We start from the raw sequence: 16176 nt of genomic DNA, 5'->3' as shown, positions 1-16176 counted from the left end.
CTTCCCTGACAGCCCCTCCTCCTCTGTCAAGACTAGATTCGTATTGTGTCACTCTGTGCTTTCATTTAGCTAATGACTCAAAATCGTGGCTTATTTGTTATTACTTCTTAATAAATTCCTTGTGTTCCCAACACCTAACATGATGCCTGGCACATAGCCGGCATTAAATAAACACTCTGCGAATGAATTAGGAAAACCTTCAAAAACTGAGCAATCTTCTTTGATGAAGTTGGTCTGATAATAGTTTATATTATAAATGATAATAGTGAAAAAAGAAATATACCAAAAGTTAAGAGACCTGAATTATCATACTAGCTCTTTCATTAGCTGTAAGTAATTTCTCTGCACCCCAATTTAATCTGCAAAATAGGTATAGTACCTACTCCTCCTACTTCACAGGAGGATAGATCCAAAGGGCTCTGTTAAGTGAAAGCACTTTGGAAGATATAAAGAACCAGTCATGCAAGATATTATCATTATCGTTATTATTAAATGACTAAACTGCTGTTTTAACTCTGTCACATTCCATCTCAAAAACGCCCAATACCTCCACGCTGTCACCCACCAACCCACTTCCAGCCTTCTTCCACCTTCAACAACGTTTCCCAAAGCGTGGCTATGTGAATTGATGATCAGTCTCATGGACATTTCTGTGTTTCAGTTGGAGGCTTTCTACCTGGCAGCCACTCCAATTTTGCTCCAGGGGAACGTCTCCTCCCCCCATCTTGGACCATGTGCTTTGGGTGAAGTGGATTCTGCCCCAGGACCCCAAACAGGGAGCTTAACTAGGCCAGTGATCACCCTGTGTTCTCCCAGCCAATAGACATGGTCCCCGGGCCTCCCTAAGCCATGATTCAGCCAAGGCAATCAGAGAGAACCTCAGGACTTCTGCAGGGAAGACTGGAGCAAAAATAGTCACACTCCTCTGCTGGGCCAGCCAGGAAGCAAACAGCCCTAGGAGGCGCCAGCAGTCGTATTGCTACAATAAGCAAAGCCTCTTCGGATGAAGCCAACAAACCCACTGCAGAGAGAGACATGAAAATATCTGGTCCTTGGGGCATTCTCGAACTGCTGGTTCATGCCACGCTTGACACTAGCACTACCCAGCAATGAGGATAATCAGGAAAGAGGCAGTTGTGTATCTTAACACTGCATGTGACATCTCTCAGTCTCTCCTCCTAGAAAATAGATCTTTAAAAGTTATTTTCTTCATTATAATAATGCTTTGAAAAGTAAACTTTAACTCCATATTCAACTAATGCTTACAGAGCAATGAGATCAAATTCATAAAAACAAATGTTGAGATCTTTATAAGTAAAGGGTTTTATTAATTCAAAGTATTACCATAAGTGGAATTACCAGCATTGATTCGATTATTCACCTTCCTTCTAGTAGAGCTGCGGGTCTGCAATGTTATTGAAATATGAAGTTAATGCATAAAAAAATGGTTTATTTTCTACAAAATCAGTATCCAAGGGGAAAAAATTAAGTCCATGTGATCTAGGAAAAACGACCTTAAGAAACACTTATTGTTAAAATTCCAGCCTGACTTTTCTATGTAAATCCTTCAAAAATGTTTCTGGCTCTACAGTTTTGGTAAGACCCAGGTTAACACAAGCTTGTCAGAATTGCTTTCTTCAGTAGTAAGCAGTTAGATCAGGAAATAAACCACAAAAATTCCTTAATTGCTAGTCATCTAAGTAAGGTCTTATACTTTGGCTGAAAAAAATAAACCAAAGGAAAGAAATACCTAGCAATCTTTTTCTGGGTATTTTTTTTTACCATACAAGCTAAGAAAAACACCTCAGCCAGCAAAGGGGTCAAAAGAATGGAGAGGAGATATCTCTTCAAACCTTCCTTTCTAGGTAGAATTAGCCATTTAAGCTTTGTCCACATTAGCATTAAGTTAGCAAGGCTGGAGAGTGACTTAATTCATATCTCTTTGCCAGTTTGTTTACTTAATATTAATCCCATGTGTTTTAGGAATTGGTCTGAACCAAAGTGTATTGGAATTGCCTCCGGAAAGGCTAAGCCATGCCTCAGGAACATCTTAAACTATTTATCATAATAATTTATTTACTATTTAAGATTTATAATGAATTCATTTCTAATGAATTTATAATTCCCAGTTACAGAATGTCAATGTATCATTGGATTGTTGAGCATGGGCCATCCCTCACGTGTGCTCTCGGTATGAACACAGTTGTTTAATCCCCAGTCTTAGACGGGTGAAGTCTTTTAGAGGATTTCAAATAAGTAATTTGTGTTTGATGGATTCATGGTTCAGACACAGTCATCAACAAGATCAACCGATTAACAAATGGAGACTAAGAATGACAACAGTGAAGTTACCATTTATCCCTTCCTTTGGGCCAGGCACTATGCTAAGAAGGTAAAAGATAGACTTTCTAATTCTCATAACCACTCTGCAAGGTAAGTTTTACTAAACTGATTTTACAGAAGAAGAGATTGAGGATTGGAGAGGTTAAGGGACTTTCCAAAGTATTACGCTTTGAATTAGAATATCCTTACACAGCAGGAATAATATAGCTATACAGCTATCCCTTCTGGTAGAGCCAACACATGGAATTTAGCTTGCTATTGGTTTTTCTGTTTGCCAGGGCTTGCTTCTTTGTTTTCCTTTTATAATGTGTATAATAATGTGCATTTAGATGCATGAAAAAATTAGCATAGTAATTCAATCTTAGTATAGAATTTGAAATTAGCATAGAATTTCAAGCATAACTCTCAAGGAATTATTGATGAACCTGGAACTTTCTTCAGATTAAGCTTCAGGACAAAACCCACTGATTAACTACATGACAGAAATGAGGCACAGAGGAGAATGCACACCCTTTGTTAGCCGTGGGGGTTCTCCAGCTGCAAAGGTGAAGTTTGAGTGGCTCAAGAAGGTCCTCGGAATCCTCTGGTCTGTGCCTCTGCTCCTCTGGGATGCAGCGTGCCGACTGGTCACAGGTATTCTGTGACTGCAGTCGCTGACTGTGTATAGGATATGATTTCTAAATTTATGAGCGTTCATCCTGGGGTATATGCATAATCATTCTGCTTATAGTGTGGTCCAAGTTTTTGTAACATTAGAGACAAGTCAAGGCCTTGACTTTCTTCTCTACTGACGGTCCGCTGCAGGGGAATGAAAGTGCTAGGAGACACATAAAGAACACGTTTGAAGGCATCTTCTCCAGCGTAGCACTGACCCCTCTAACAGGGGCAGAAGCGAGCTGGGGAACTTTTGAAGGGTTAGGATGTCAGCATCTTTCAGCTGCTTTCTTTTTTGCTCAAACTTCTCAGGGCCAGAGCATTTGCCCTTTTATCTGATTGTGCTGCTCTCACTTGGCTAGACATCAACAGCCGAGCATCAACCAACTCCAGGTGAAGCCTCTTCTGCTGCTGAGAAAATTCTCTTTCTTCAAGTTTCCTCACCTCTGTTTCAATGCCAGGCAAGATTTTTTTACTCTGAATACTTGGGTCTCATTCCTAACAAAGATAGCTTCCCTTATGAATAAGAATATCTCTGACTCAGAATGAGATATAATCTTTCAATGCCCTTTCTATCAGGACTCTTGGTGTTGGAGTACCGGCATCCATTAGTAAAATGAAATTTGTCTTGTGAATAAAAACCATCGCAGAAGTAAATATTATGCAATCTGCTGAAAGAGAGGCCTATGGAAATGAGTTTATTTTCTAAAACTTTTCAGTCAAGTTAATGGAAAAGTTGAAAACTACAAACCCTCTGCTGTCGCATTAATTTAAGCTGTAGCTTGCTGGAAGTATGAGGAATCTCAGCGAACTTGCGGTCCATCAGCTTGCCCATCACACCCTGCAGAGGCCTAGGTGACCTCCCGTGCCTGACTCTGAGGGTGGATCAAGAAGGAGAGGACCCCGCGGCCCTGGCGGGGCCCTCCACCCAGCAGCCAGAGCTGCGCTGCTTTTATTTCATTTACAGGTTGTGATTCTGAATCGGAATTATTGGCGTAAAAGGGCTTTTGCTGAAGCCTAAGAAGGACATAGAATGAAAAATTTGATTTCCACTCACAATTAGTGCGACATCCCAGTTTTATAAGTGGGGCAACTGAGGCCCTGGGAGATGAGGTGACTGTTCCAGGGTCTCCTCACTAACAAGCGAAAGAGGTTTCCTGATTTCATCTATTACTTTTCACCTGCTAGTATGACCAATTATTTTGCTCACAAGTCACCTTTCTGTGTACCTCAGTCTTTTTTAAAACGTATTTTAATTTTTTCCAGTATTATTGAGATAAATGGACCTACAGCACTGTATAGGTAAGTGTAAGGTGGACAGCATAACAACTTGACTTACCCATACTGTGAAATGATCACCACAGTTAACAGCCATAACCTCAGTCCTGGGCTGCCTTCAGCCACTTGGACCTCACAGGCTTATGGCGCCACATTTCGATACGAAGCATAAATGCACGAGGGGATCCCAAGGGCAACCTCCCCGTAGCTTGGAGACTCCTCCCTCGTGTTTGTGGTGCTAAAGTTAATCAAAGGTCAATGCTCCCAGATGTAGCAGTCACTACTAAGACATTCTTTGACTGAGGAATGTACGTGCAGTCATTCTTACTCGCTGGCGAGAAGAAAAAGTGTGCCTCCCGCGTGCCCTGGCTTTTGCGTGACAAACGTATGATAGTGATAGTATTTACCACGGAAACTTGATAAAATAGCTGGTAGAGCTTCAGATCTCAGAATCTGTTTTGAAAGGACAAACCCCTTAAGAGCACAGTCCTTGACAAACTGGACCCTTTGGACCTTTATCTCTGTCAGACCAACCCGAATTAACCTTTGCTGTCCCAGAACCCACGTGCCAGCCTTCGTTTATGCCATTTCTTTGTGAACCCGTCTGAATCTTCAAGGCTCAGGTTCCTCGCATCCTGACCATTCCTGATAGCTTCCTTGGCCTCCTGGACCACAAGTGGTGTCTTCTGGTTCTCACTCCAAGTGTACAACCCAGGGCATTTACTACTTTCTAATGATAATAGTAAAAACAAATAATACTAATAACAATTAACGTGTATTTATCTCCTACTATGTGCCAGAGACAATAATTCTTCTAAGTAGGTATTACCTCTATTTTATATATTTCCACATTTATGAGGAAATGTGAAACTCAGTTTAAAATAAGAAACTTACCCAAGATCGGACAGACAATAAATGACAGAATGGCTATATGAGTGCAGGATTCTACAGCCGTAGCTGTATACCATGGTATCATGTGAGCTATACGTACCTTGGGCTGTACATCATTGTCTCTCTTCTGGGGTATGAGCTACCTGAAGATATGATCAGTTTTTTGTTTGTCTCTTATCACCATGCGTTTTTGAACAGCCACAGCCAGAGAGGGGCCTCCATAAGGAAGTGCCGTGGTCAGAGTCAGGGAGACTATGTTCTGCAAACACAACGTCCCTCAGCACTGGAACCACTGGCTACACACACACACACCCCTACTGTCACACTCGGCATTTGGCTCTTTCTGCCGTGTCTGCTGCTGCTTGGCAGTTCTAATATCTGACGGATTAGTGCTGATCTACACTGATTGCTCACACCTGCAATTCAAACTAACCCCTGTTCCGCTTTGTGCAATCAGCCATGCCCGGTAAGACCATCAGCTTCCCAAATGACAGGCAAACAGAGACCCACCTGACAGGTTGGACCAGACACCTGTGAGATCTGCAAAGTGGGAAGGAATGGGGGAGAGGGGAAGGTGGAATCACAAAATTAAAACTCCAAATGTAAATGTAAAGGAATGAGTGCTTCCTCTACTTCTCAGAAAGATTAGAAACTTTGTAGATGGAAAACATCAAAGGTCCCCAGCTAATGAGTACAGAGCAGTAACTGGCAATGGAATTTTTACAGGTACTAGGATTTGATGTTTGTGTTTCTATGCATAGTAAGCTTCAGTCAGAGAAGTTAGACCTTAGATTAGCAAAAGTACCAAACATAATGGTGCTGTGATTGTCAGAGCTGCCTCCTACTATCGAGTTCTAGACACACATGCTAACATTGTCCTGATAACCCTCATGGCATTCCCTTCCGGAGGCAAGGGGTGTGTGGATGGAAAAATGCAGCTCATGCAGGGCTAGGAGAACTTGCTCAGAGCATTACAGCAAGGCCAGAAAAATATATCTGTTCTTCCTGATGAAAAGGGTCCGATTGTGTCAATTATGTTTTCTATTCTGAATTTCTACCATGTCTTAGCTTTCAATATGTAATAACTAATAGAAAATGAATGCCGTAGATATACATAAGTATGGATGTATATATGCACACATTTGTCTTATTAATGATCATAGTCACAGAAGTAAAAGCCATGTCCCCATTCATCACATTACCCTCATCCTTAGTACCTTTGGTAATATTGCCTCCTCAAGGGAATAATAGTTAAATCCTGAGTAACTGGAATAGTTCCAGTTACAACCGTAAATAACTGGATTTTGGTTTATTTCCTTGTTTGAGGAAAAATTCCCTCTAATTTTTCTAAGTGTCAGATTTTTGCAATATAAATTTCACTGAATTTGCTCAAGCTATGTGACTGTTTTTCAAGGTGTAAAAGGAGAAATATCGGAAAGACAAAGTTGAAGGCCTCGTTTGAGTTTAAAGACATTATTTTCCAAATAGAGCCAAATACAAAAGATATCCATCACAATACCTTACATAATGTCACCATTTTTCCTGCTGCTGCTGCTACTTACTAAAGCATTGAACCAGGGGAATTTTTTTTTTAATTCAAGGTTTAGTTCAGGGTTTGATGAGCTTATAAACTTAAAGGCTCTGACTTCTTCTTAGGACAAGTTAGTGACAACGCGAGGCAGCTGTCCTGGAAGTGATTTCCACTCCCCCAAAAAATCATTTCACAGACTTTCATTAAAGACAGAACGATGCAACGAATAACCAGGATCTTCTCATGTCCTCTTCCTATGTTTCTCTTCAGAGCAGTTATATACCTTATCTTGTGGTATTTGTGTAGAGTTATTATCATATTAGCCAAATAGTCAAAGTTGGCCTGGGGGACATATATGAACTCAAGTGGTTTCAAGTTCCAATGAGAACGCCAAAGTTTGGTTCTGGATAACACACTTACTCCTGGCCAAGCCCTGAGCCAAGCCGGATGACGTGTAAATGTGCTTCGGGGTTGAGGGTTTGTCTCAACCTGAGAGAGTCAAATCTAGGGCTTTAACCATGGCAAACCACACCAAACAAAGTGTTTGGGTGAAACCTTTGAAAACTAAGGCTCCCGTGACTATCCCTGTTCTCCATGTATCTGTTTCTATTAAGATGAGGACGCAAAGAGGCTCAGGGAGCGAAACCACCAGCCTGGGACCATATGACAGAAGAAGCTACTAGGAACCCAAGCACATCACCCTCCTGTACGTGTTTTTTTTTTTTTTTTTTTTTTTTTTTTTGCCATACCACACGGGATGCAGGGATCTTAGTTTCTCAACCAGGGGTGGAACCAGTGCCCCAGCAGTGGAAGCCCAGAGTCTTAACCACTGGACCACCAGGGAAGCCCCATCTGTGAGAGTTAAATGATTGCAACATGCCTAGTATGGTATTTGGCTGACATGTGGGTTAAGTGCTCAGTACGAGTTGGATATTATTGTCACACAATCCTGCAAGGTAGGTGATATTAGCAGCGTTTCATAGGTGAAAAGATTGAGACAAATTGGGTCAATCTGATGGTTCTCGAAGTCTGCTTCCCGTGAACTTGCTAGAAAGGAAAATTCTTGAGCCCCACCCAGCACTTACTGAATCAGAAACTTCAGGACAGGCTTCTGCAATCTGTGTGTATATATAGCCCTCTAGGGGGTTCTAATGCACGCAAAAGTTTGAGAAGAACTACATAAATCAATTTGCCCAATGTTATACAGCTTTTAAGTAATGAAACCGAGATTCGGTCTGATCTGAGCCTATGTTCTTTCTAATAAACATGCTATAAATTCAGTCCCAGACAGGAATTATATGCTTTCCTTCCTGGTTTTGAACACATGTTACTGGGATAACTGTCCTCCTTTCTCCATACTCCCACACATGGTTTCTTCTTTGTCAATGCGGCAACCCCTGCCTTAGCTCTGCTATGAGGAACTTCTGTTTCCTTTTCCCAAATCCAGGGCTTTCATACCACAGTAAAATCCTGAGGGTGGTGAGAGATAGGGTGAAATGTTATACTGTGATCAGAAAACTCATTATTTCGGTGAGTGACATTTTCACCCAGATTTTTCAAATGTGTGATTAAAATTAAAAATAGAGGTAACTGATATCTAATTTTTCTTTCTACCTCCAGGATTGAGAAGGGCACAAGAATGCATTTAAGAATTACTAAGCATAGATAAAATTCAGTCTAAAATGACTATCCAGACGTTAGACTATCAGTCTCAAACAACTATCTGGATGTAAGAAATGCCATAATTAACTGTCACCTGGTCGTCAATAACTAAGCCAAAACTTTCTTTTTCTTTTTTTCTTTTTTTTTAAAGATGCCTCTGGGGTTTTTTTTGTTTTTTGTTTTTATTTATTTATTTTTTTTGCGGTACACGGGCCTCTCACTGTTGTGGCCTCTCCCGTTGCGGAGCACACGCTCTGGACGCGCAGGCTCAGCGGCCATGGTTCACGGGCCCAGCCGCTCCGCGGCATATGGGATCTTCCCAGACCGGGGCACGAACCTGCGTCCCCTGCATCGGCAGGCAGACTCTCAACCACTGCGCCACCAGGGAAGCCCTGGGGCTTATCATTTATTCATATTATTTAGATGGTTAAAACTAAGCCAAAACTTTCTACTTATCTCTCCCCAAAACCATAACTTTAGAGAGGTAGCTATCCCCCTCAAAATGCTACTGAAGCTATACCTTACTCCCAGAGTCCATATATCTTGCCAATTAATGTAAGCAAAGAGTCTTACCCACTTTATCCTCCTCCTCCACTTGCCACGAACAGCCTTCTTTTGTCACTAAAGGGTTCCTGAATAGAAACGTTTATTCTGTGACCTTATAAAATTCAGATATGCTCTGTTATGTTCTAGTCTCACAGTGACTGTCCTCAGATTTGGGGTGTCCTATTTCCTGTTTAGTTGTTTAAGACTGTCTTCCTTAAAAGCTGATTAATCTCAGGTGCCTGGAGTGAAGGCCATGAGGCCATGTAATATTAAGGCACCAAGAAAACTTCAATAAGTGGTTTAATGTATTTGCAGTGCCCAAAATTAGAACAGCTTTCTTTTTCTTTGACAGCTGATTTTTGTGCTACAATTTGTAGTTCTTCCCCCTCTAACGACTCGAGTTAATTTCTACTCTGAAAAAAAGAAGCAAAGGAGCTAAGGTAAAGTTATGGATTGAGATAGAATTGGGTAGGTAAAAGTGCAATGGCGAAGCAAGGCAGAATCTCTTCGTGGTTGTTTCCAGTGACTGAGGCACTGCTGGGTGATGAGCATCCCAGCAGTGGCAGCTGAAGAACTGAAGAGACGTGGAGACATGTTCCTCAATGGTGACAGTGGGGAGGGGCTCAGGAGTGGACCTCCAAGATGTAAGATAAAAGAAGAACCAGAGGCTGTGATCACCACTAAGTTTCCCCTCCTGCCAGAGCTAGTTAATGTGCTACAACCATTCCAGTACCCTGAAAATAAGGCAATTTTCTTGGAACATGCATTACATGTACATGTCTTCTTATATATATAACAAAATATTTATAGATTATACCATTCAGAGTTACAAGTATTATTTTTATATGTCTTGTATATAATTCCTATGTAAATATATATGTAAGCTCTTTTACACTGTAATATAACCATCACAATATCTCACATTTAAGCACTGACTACTTAATGAGAAGATAGAAAGTGAAAAGTCATTGTTAACCTTTACATTGGGAATGTGACACTCAAAGGTGCGTTGGTCTTGAAGCCAATGAAGCTTAAGCTCCAGGGCCCTAATAAGGCTATTATGATTGTTGATATAATCGCTACCATTCTCTAAATGTTCCAAAGTTTTGTTATAAATCATTTGCACGCATGTATCATCAAAAATATTAAAATTTTCGGGGGCTACCCTGGTGGTCCATTGGTTAAGAATCTACCTTCCAGCACAGGGGATGTGGGTTCGATCCCTAGTCAGGGAACTAAGATCCCACATGCCACGGGGCAACTAAGCCCATGCGCCGCAACTACTGAGCTCAAGTGCTCTGGAGCCCACGCACCACAACTAGAGAGAAGCCCATGCGCTGCAACGAAGATCCTGCGTGCCGCAACTAAGACCCAACGTAGCCAAATTAATTCATTAATTAGTTTAAAAATTGAATTTTTCTAGACCTGCAATGATCTTTTATAACAACTGACATTTCCTGGCTCACTACGTAAACTTTAGCATTATTAAAAATACCTTGCTTCAACCTTAGTACATTATTTAAATATTATAACTTCTGGGGATGAGATTACATACCAAGTAGGGTGTTTTCTATTTCCTTTGTCACCCATTCATTCAACCAATACTGTCTACTATGTGCCAGATGTTGTCCTAAGTTGTTTTTTGGTTTTTTTTTTTTTTTTTGCGGTACGCAGGCCCCTCACTGTCGTGGCCTCTCCCGCTGCGGAGCACAGGCTCCTGACGCGCAGCCTCAGTGGCCATGGCTCACGGGCCCAGCCGCTCTGCGGCATGTGGGATCTTTCCAGAACCGGGCATGAACCCGTGTCCCCTGCATCGGCAGGCAGACTCTCAACCACTGAGCCACCAGGGAGGCCCTGTCCTAAGTTTTTTAAACTTGTTTTCACATGTAATTGTTACATAGTTATATTCAAGGCTTAAATATAAGCCGACATTCAAATTTTTTCATTGTTTTCAAACATTTTTTAGATCTTCATAATTAACACTTTTGGTTGTTGCATAATGTTCCATTTAAGAATATCTGCTACACACAGGGAGATCAGCTCAGTGCTTTGTGACCACCTAGAGGGGTGGGATAGGGAGGGTGGGAGGGAGATGCGAGAGGGAGGAGATATGGGGATATATGTATATGTATAGCTGATGCACTTTGTTATAAAGCAGAAACTAACACACTATTGTAAAGCAATTATACTCCAATAAAGATGTTTAAAAAAAAAAGAATATCTGTTATACTGTAACATTCATTAAACTATTCTTGGGCATTTAAATAAGGCATTGGCATTGGAAATAATGCTGCAATGAACATTTTTGTACAGAAAACTCTTCCCTTCCTTTGGATTATTTCTTTACATTAAATTCCTTCAATAAGTCAGGGGACTGAACATTTTTTGGACAGCTATTACATTCCAAAGTACTTTAAGAATTCACACTTTCATCTGAAATATAAGGATACACCAACTTCACCAAAACTTTGCAAGCACTTGAATACTGTCACTTTATAAATGCTTATTAGCAGATATAAAACAATGCCTCCTTTTTCTTTCAGCTTTCCATTTCCCTGATAACTTGTGAAGTTAAACATTTTCTCCTACTTTTTAAAACATGCTTACTACTCTTAAATTATCTACAACAGGGGTGTGTGAAGAGCATCAACACCACAACTAAACATGGACCAAGCGCACAGTGAGTGCTGAGTACCAAATTAGCTGTATGTGGGAACATTCGTGTGAAGGTTATGATGGGGACCATACTTGGGGGACTATGAGCTGGAAAGGCTGTCCAGCCTTGGGCTCATATCCTCCTTCTTCCTCTTACCAGCTGAGAAAACCTGAACCTTAAGTTCAATGTCTATAAGATTGTAATAATGATATGAAGTACCCAAGGTTATAGTGAAAATTAAATAATTCTGAGATAGAGATTGTATCCCTAGCACATAGCACAGTGCCTAGTATGCAGTAGGTGCCCAAGAAATACGTGACCTCAATCAAGTCCCAATAACACAAGCAGTGCTCAATTAATGGTAAATTTTAAGATATTTTCCCTGATCCTCTGAAACTAATAACCTGGACGAGACAAAAAGACATGATGATAAACCATAGTAAGTTCTTTATATGGATATGTGCACATGGGAGGCTTTCGATATAGAAATAGCACAGGGACTTCCCTGGTAGCACAGTGGTTAAGAATCTGCCTGCCAACGCAGGGGACATGGGTTCGATCCCTGGTCCGGGAAGATCCCATGTGCTGTGGAGCAACAAAGCCCATGTGCCACAACTACTGAGCCTGCGCTCTAGAGCCCGTGAGCCACAACAACTGAAGCCTGCACGCCTACAGCCCATGCTCCGCAACAAGAGAAGCCACCACAATGAGAAGCCGGCACTGCATTGAAGAGTAGCCCCCACTTACTGTAACTAGAGAAAGCCCGCACGCAGCAGTAAAGACCCATCGCAGCCAAAAAAATAATAAATTTATAAAGAAGAAAAGAAATAGTACATATTAGGAGAGTGCAAAGGACTCTTGACAGAAGACATGGGACAAAAATAATCACTATGACTTAGCTCATGTGATTAAGGCAGGAGTGTCTAGAACAGACAAATCTATAGAGATAGAACGTATGTTAATGATTGCCAGGCCCTGGGGAAGGGAGGAATTGGAAGTTACAGCTAATGAGTATGGGGTTTCTTTTTGGGGTGATAAAAATGTTCTAAAATTTGATAGTGGTGATGGTTGCACAACTTTGTAAATATACTAAAAATCACTAAATTGTACATTTTAAAAAGGTGAATTTTATGGTGTATGAATTACACCTAAGTAAAAAAAAAAAAAGGAAGTACGTTATTTTCTGTGGCTCATAATTTAGAATCCCTGCTAATTAAAGAAATTCTGAGGCAAGATTAAATAAGGAGTCCTTTCAAAGTCTCCAACATTCCATTTTTGCATGTGATTGAGCCCCAATTCAGAAATTACAGGATTGGTTGAATAAACTTTGGTACCAGTTGCCTCTATTATCAGGAAGAAAATGTGAACATCTCGTTACCTCTTCCTACCCTAAATTAGCTATTAGTTTCCTTGAACTTAAAGAGTATAAAAATTACTGTTTTCAATTATCATGGGTCTGTTTAACGCTTAACAGTGTCTTAGAAGCTGTTGAGAGCATACTCATAACTAGTGAGCAGCAGACCACAAAGCCTGGCTATTACTCACAGGAGGGCCAACCAGCCAAAAGGCAAAAGGCGGCAACGGAAAGTGGAAACACCACCAGTTAAACCGTGTCTGTTTCTACTTTATAATTCCTCGTTTCTTCTGGTGCTGCCCTCTGAAATGTCTTAGACGATTTTTCTCTTGTCTTTCAAAATGCCTGGACTAATAATTCATTATTGCAGAATTTAATTATTTCAGTATGAAATGGGCAGAGAGTGGGTATCTGTTATATTGTGATTTATAGTAAAAAAAAATACATATTTGATCTTTGTCGCTCCAAAACCCTTGAATTTCCTACGTGGTAAGAGCAATAAAGGTGTCTTTTGTGTTTTGTTAGGTTAATGACTTTTGGACCACACCTAAGGATGGGATGGGGCTCCATGGGAGGGAGGGTTGGTTGGGGGAAGGAACCACGTGATTAGAGGGGTTGGAGCTCTGTCCTGGGGAAGAGAGAGAGGCTGGAGATTGAGGTCAATCGTCAATGGCAAATGATTTAATCAATAGTGCCTAGCTCAGGAAGCCTCTGTAAAAACCCAAAAGGAAGGGGTTCAGGGAGCTTCTGGGTGAACACAGGGACATTTGGGGAGGGTCATCCACTCTGAAAGGGCACGTAAGCTCTGTGTCTCTTTTCCCCTCTTGCCCTATATGTGTCTTCCATCTGGCTGTTCCTGAGTTATATCCTTTCACAATAAACTGGAAATCTAATAAGAAATAGGTTTCTCTGAGCTCTGTGAGCCCCTTTAGCAAATTAATTGAACCCAAGGAAGAGGTCATGGGAACCTCTGATTTATAGTAACCAGGCAGTCAGAAGCACAGGTATCGACCTGGGCTAGCTGGCTGCTCTGAAGTGAAGGGTAGCCTTGTGGGACTTTTAATCTGTGGAATCTGATGCTACCTCTGGGTAGACAGCATTTATTGAGCTGAATTGCAGGACACCCAGCTGTTGTCGGAGCATTGCTTGATGTCAGGGAGAAACCCACGCTTTGGAACTGGGTGCAGGACCCTTAGGATCATACACCCCAAACAACTACATGCAGTTTAATGTTATATATAATCTGTATTAACTTGTGTCAAATATAATTTTTTGCTAAAAATTCAGGAGCGATACATTTTAATGATATATATTCCAAATTTATAATAGATTCTGTGAGCAATCACATGCAGGACATAATTGTGTGACTATACACACAGTAATGTATATTACACACTGTGTCAAACATCAGACTGCAGTGTGTTAAGAGTCAACTTATTCTAAAATTGTCCAGTAATCAATGAAAAATGTGATTTGGTCTCTTGCTGTGTGTTTTCTTTTGCCACACGCTCTCCAGCTGTTACCTGCTGGATCACACTCAGAATACCTGGCTAGATGCTCTCAAAGTTATCAATCAAACATGGAGGAATCAAAGCCCATCTCATGTTTCCTGCTTGAGCCAACAAGAAGTAAAAGTCAGTCTTCTGAATAAAATATCTAGGAATAAACCTACCTAAGGAGACAAAAGACTTGTATGCAGAAAACTATAAGACACTGATGAAAGAAATTAAAGATGATACAAATAGATGGAGAGATATACCATGTTCTTGGATTGGAAGAATCAACATTGTGAAAACGATAATACTACCCAAAGCAATCTACAGATTCAATGCAATCCCTATCAAACTACTACTGGCATTTTTCACAGAACTAGAACAAAAAATTTCACCGTTTGTATGGAAACACAAAAGACCCCGAATAGCTAAAGCAATCTTGACAAAGAAAAACGGAGCTGGAGGAATCAGGCTCCCTGATTTCAGACTATACTACAAAACTACAGTAATCAAGAGAGTATGGTACTGGCACAAAAAACAGAAATATAGATCAATGGGACAGGCTAGAAAGCCCAGAGATAAACCCACGCACATATGGTCACCTTATCTTTAATAAAGGAGGCAAGAATATACAGTGGAGAAAAGACAGCCTCTTCAATAAGTGGTGTTGGGAAAACTGGACAGCTACATGTAAAAGAATGAAATTAGAACACTCCCTAACACCATACACAAAAATAAACTCAAAATGGATTAAAGACCTAAATGTAAGGCTAGACACTATCAAACTCTTAGAGGAAACCATAGGCAGAACACTCTATGACATAAATCACAGCAAGGTCCTTTTTGACCCACCTCCTAGAGAAATGGAAATAAAAGCAAAAATAAACAAATGGGACCTAATGAAACTTCAAAGCTTTTGCACAGCAAAGGAAACTATAAACAAGACGAGAAGACAACCCTCAGCATGGGAGAAAATATTGGCAAATGAAACAACTGACAAAGGATTAATCTCCAAAATTTACAAGCAGCTTATGCAGCTCCACATCACAAAAACAAACAACCCAATCCAAAAATGGGCAGAAGACCTAAATAGACATTTTTCCAAAGAAGATATACAGACTGCCAACAAACACATGAAAGAATGCTCAACATCATTAATCATTAGAGAAATGAAAATGAAAACGACAATGAGGGCAGCTTCCCTGGTGGCGCAGTGGTTAAGAATCTGCCTGTCAATGCAGGGGACATGGATTCAAGCCCTAAATAGACATTTCTCCAAAGAAGATATACAGACTGCCAACAAACACATGAAAGAATGCTCAACATCATTAATCATTAGAGAAATGAAAATGAAAACGACAATGAGGGCAGCTTCCCTGGTGGCGCAGTGGTTAAGAATCTGCCTGTCAATGCAGGGGACATGGGTTCAAGCCCTGGTCCAGGAAGATCCCACATGCCACAGAGCAACTAAGCCCATGTGCCACAACTACTGAGCCTGTGTGCACGCCTAGAGCTGGTGCTCCACAACAAGAGAAGCCACTGCAATGAGAAGCCCGCGCACCTCAGTGAAGAGCAGCCCCCGCTCGCTGCAACTAGAGAAAGCTCATGCAGCAACAAATACCCAATGCAGCCATAAATAAATAAATATATAAATTAAAAAAAAAAAAACCTACAATGAGATGTCATCTCACACGGGTCAGAATGGCCATCATCAAAAAATCTACAAACGATAATTGCTGGAGAGGGTGTGGAGAAAACGGAACCCTCT

The sequence above is a fragment of the Neophocaena asiaeorientalis genome, unplaced genomic scaffold (genome assembly GCF_003031525.2).
Source record: "Neophocaena asiaeorientalis asiaeorientalis breed wild unplaced genomic scaffold, Neophocaena_asiaeorientalis_V1.1 scaffold225, whole genome shotgun sequence".
Lineage (NCBI taxonomy): Eukaryota > Metazoa > Chordata > Mammalia > Artiodactyla > Phocoenidae > Neophocaena > Neophocaena asiaeorientalis.
The sequence above is the reverse complement of the archived record's forward strand: the minus strand, read 5'-3'. Positions refer to the sequence as shown.